The 4,653-nt window shown below is 34.3% G+C and overlaps 1 pseudogene; it reads left to right on the top strand.

Annotated features, from left to right (window-relative positions):
- The first annotated feature begins 140 nt into the window (after window positions 1-140).
- LOC119191248 lies at window positions 141-3,770 on the top strand (annotated as a pseudogene).
- The last annotated feature ends 883 nt before the right edge of the window (window positions 3,771-4,653 follow it).

Genomic DNA, 4,653 nt, shown 5'->3' with positions numbered 1-4,653 from the left:
ACTAAAAGATATTTTTCAATTCGAACCAGTAGTTGATATTAGCGCGTTCAAACAAACAAACTCTTCAGCTTTATGTAATAGTATAGGTTTGTAACATGCAAAAACTCGTAAATGCTAACCTAACCTAATCGATTGTTACAGGAAATGGCAGATCTGGAAGAGTTAGCTGTACAACTGTTCGACGCTGGTGCGGTGAGACTGGGGAGACATCGAGGCAAAAGTCGGTCGACGGACTCCCATCTACTTCGACCAGGGTTATAGTGTCGCACCCTCGTATTATGGTAATTTCCTTATTTGGGCAGTATGAAGTTAACATGGTCAATAAGCGGCGATAGCTTAGTTGGTTGTGGAACGGACTGCCTAGACGAATGTCGATCGAAACCCAAAGGCACACACCTCTGGCTCTTTTTAATTATTTGTGTATTCTTTCTGAATTATCGCTCGCTTTAACGGTGAAGGAAACTTCGTAAGGGAACCTGCATATTTGAGAAGTTCTTTATAGGAATTTCGAGGGTGTGTGAAGTATACCAATCCGTACTAGGCCAGCGTGGTGGACTAAGGCCTAATCCTTCTCTGTAGTAGAGGAGGCCCGTGCCCATCAGTTGGACAGTATTTATACAGGGCTGATATTATATTATTATTATTGAACTGCAGTTGGAATAAACTTGTGTTCTGAATCATTGTCAATAATTATCAATTCATATTTCACTTATTAGTTTATGCTTGGTACGTTGTTTGTGAAAGGATTCCTGGAATAATGTAATCATAATGATTTCTTATGTTTACGCGAATGTTAGACATTAAAATTAAACTATTTTTCGGGTTTTATCGCAGGTTGCAGTCCTCGAAATGTTGGGAGAAAATTAAAAATAAAAATCGCGATAAAACCCGAAAAATAGTATAATTTTAATAATGTAATCAATTAAGTTAAAACGTCTTGGCATATTTTCTTAAGGAACAATGCAACTTTGTTAAAGTTAAAGAATTTTGACATAATTCATAGTGTTCTATTGCGTACATCCTTCTACAAATTAATAAACTTAACCAAGATGTTACAGTGTTACTATAATTATAAAATATGATTGTCTCAATGGCATTTCGAAGGCAATATGCCTAAAAATAATTTTTTCCCAAGGTTTTCTGTGGTGTTGTTATTAAGTCAGCTTGTAAATCATGGTCGTTTTATGGTGTCACCTATAAGGTATTTATTTAAATTGATCAATAAAAATGTTAAACTGATAAAGAATTGAGATTATGAGATGTTTTGATTTCTGTATCAATACCGTCTTATAACAATATCATTCATGAATTCTAATCAGTGAGTGATCAGATACAGTTCGACGAATTAAGAATTTAGAAACGATATAAGATTATTTTATACTAGCTTTTGCTCGTGACTTCGAGCGCGTGTAGGCGTTTTCCGGAATAATAGTCCCGCTATTTATTTTCCTGGGATAAAAAGCGGGATAGCCTAGAACCTTCCAGGGTCTTAATCTATCTCCATACTAAATTTTATAAAAATCTATTCGGTAGATTTTGAGAAAATCGATAACCTACAGACACAGAGAAAAACGGTATTTGTTTTATAATATGTATTGATTTAACATATTTTGTGCAACAATCTTATACAAAACCTAGTTTGTATGTAAAACAAAAACGTGCATTCTGGCATCGACTGTAGAATATTAAAAATATCAACTGAGTCCAATAAATTTGGATATTATGTCATTCAGATATTGCTACTAGACAAGAAACTAAGATTAGTAGGCCGTTATTCCGTCTCTAGGAGCGAATCCTTTATTTAACAATTACGGGCTTTTTATTCGAAGGACAGCTTCGATAGCTGTATCGGTAAGAGAGTCAAGAAATCCCCCATTTACCTATACGGCTATCAAAGCTGCCCTTCGATTACAAATTGCTAATTACAAAAGATGGATATGTTCTAGTAGACGGAATATATCCCACTGGTTTTAATTAAATTAACTCGATAAAAATATCATATCAGCCTGTGACATGTCGTAAAAAAATAATATGGATTTAATTAACTTTAATGTGACTCGATATGTTATTATTATCTCAGTACAATAATAATGTAATGTATAGCCAAGAACTCAATAATAAATAGTGGACATTGAAAATATACCGTGTTGTCATCCAGCTTTATTTGAAACTATATCACTGAATTAATAAATAATAATAATATTAGCCCTGCATTATATACTGTCCCACTGTTGAGCACGGGCCTCCTCTACTATTGAGAGGGATTAGGCCTTAGTCCACCACGCTGGCCTAGTGCGGATTGGTAGACTTCACATACCCTTGAAATCCCTATACAAAACTTCTCAGGTATGCAGGTTTACTCGCGATGTTTTCCTTCACAGTTAAAGCAAGCGATAATTCACAAAGAATACACACATAATATTTAGAAAAGTCAGAGGTGTGTGCCTTTGGGTTTAGAACCTGCGGACATTCGTCTCGGCAGTCCGTTCACGGAATTAATCTTGAAAAATTATTAATTAATTTATTTAGCTAACTTGATCGCTATTTTCGAGATTGTAGATTATCGTTCTAAATCATTAATAATTTCATACGTTAGCTCGAACTTGCGTTCATAATAATTATGATAATAAGCAAAAAAGCGCGTCTCAATATAAAAACATCTAGTAATAATCTTACATTGGCCACTTGTAATTCAAATAAGCTCATATTGTTATATTATTAAGTGTGGGATAGCTAGTCTTATTATAAATGAGTAAAGTCCATGTTTTATGTAAGAGGCAATCTAAAATTAATTATCTGATTTTGAAAAATCTTTTACTATTTGAATTACAAAGCTAAATTTTATCACTATAAAGCGAACATGGCCATGCACAAAACTAGTTACTCATAACATACGGTCTTTAATATAACAAGATATTAATATCGATTTAAATAATTATACTGATATTATGTGATGTTATTTCCGTAATGTTATGTTTTTATGACTATGTTTACTCATGGAAAATAATCGCCGGTGCTAAATGTTTCTAATCACTATTTACAGATGGCGGTAGCGCGGCATTTAGAAAAATTAGCAAAGGAAATAAATCACGATGTACTTTGTGGTGTGCCGTATGCAGCCCTTCCACTGGCTGCAGTGATGTCCGTCAACACCGATACTCCAATGATCATGAAACGGAAAGAAACAAAACTATACGCAACAAAAAGATTGCTAGAAGGCATTTATTACAAGAACCAGAAATGCCTCGTCGTGGAGGACGTAGTGACATCTGGCGGCAGTTTGTTGGAAACTGTTGAAACGCTACGTAGGGAAGGCTTGGTGGTCTCTCATGCTGTAGTAGTTCTTGACCGCGAACAAGGTGGCGCTAGTGTACTTGAAGCAAATGGCGTCATTGTTAAATCTGTATTTTCGTTATCATGTTTAGTTAATACCTTATATAAAGCCGGTAGAATTAACGACGAAACTGTAGGAATGATAGTTGATCATATTAAGGAATGCCAGTTTGGAATGAAAGACAATTTAGATTAGGTTTTAACCTAAAAACTGCACTAACCTAACCTGCACTTACCTACAATGATTTTATAAGTATTTAAAATGTTTGTCTAATATCTTTGCTTACCTAAGTATCGTCAACTGCCCTAACCTTGCACGGATTTCGATATTTTATGACTTTGTCGTATTCCAAAAACACGCCAACGTTACATTTATCAATATTTTTCAGTAAATAATCATGTAAATCTATTGTTAGTAAAGAAACATTCTTGAACAATCAATGCTTTTTATTATAAGTTTAAAGATAAATTATAAGTAGGTAATTCTTTAGATTTTAATGACTTAATTAAAAAGTTTTTCTACAATTCTCTGCTTTACTACAGTTCGTTTGATAGACTGTAAAAATACTATGTGTGCTACCAACATAATGCCACTGGTAAATTACTTATATTTTCCAATAAATAAGCTAAATCGTTGACAGGTTTCAAATGCCAAACGAAATAAATTCAGGGATATATTACTTCTCTATTTTAGGCAAACATTGGACATGGGTAAAAGTTAGAACGTTTGACGGTATCTAGCTAACTTTTTATTAGTAGCTTATCAGAAAATATCTATACTTATATAAGAATTTAACAATACTTACTTACCTCATTGAATCTCTTGACTTTTTATATCGTTTTTTTTTCAACTGAATGTTTACACGAACTTGTTGGCTTGTTGGTGCCTACGTAGGTATTTCTAGGCGCCACGCCTAACTAGTTAGGAAGGTACCTACTTATAATCAGGCCTTATGTAAAGAAAAATAGGTATTTTAAATCTAAATAACGATAAAACTAATTTGGCATCCTGATATATTAGGTGCAAAGTTAGTAAGTCCTTACTAATGCTACGTTACAATAGCTTTGATGCCTTTCAAACGTGAACACCATAGATTTTTCTTGACTCTTGACCGCCTTGGCACTTGGCACTCACATTAAAACTTGAATTAGTAGTTTATTAGACTTATATGGACCTAATAAGTATGACAATGTTTGTGCACTCGGTCTCCACACCGAATGCACGCACACGCACGGGAGGACATTAATCGCGGCCCCAGGCACACAGTTAAGTGTGTATACCTCATGATGCATTTCACATTGGAGTCTATAAGGGCTCGC

Source organism: Manduca sexta, unplaced genomic scaffold (genome assembly GCF_014839805.1).
Source record: "Manduca sexta isolate Smith_Timp_Sample1 unplaced genomic scaffold, JHU_Msex_v1.0 HiC_scaffold_1258, whole genome shotgun sequence".
Classification (NCBI taxonomy): Eukaryota; Metazoa; Arthropoda; class Insecta; order Lepidoptera; family Sphingidae; genus Manduca; species Manduca sexta.
The sequence above is the reverse complement of the archived record's forward strand: the minus strand, read 5'-3'. Positions and strand labels throughout refer to the sequence as shown.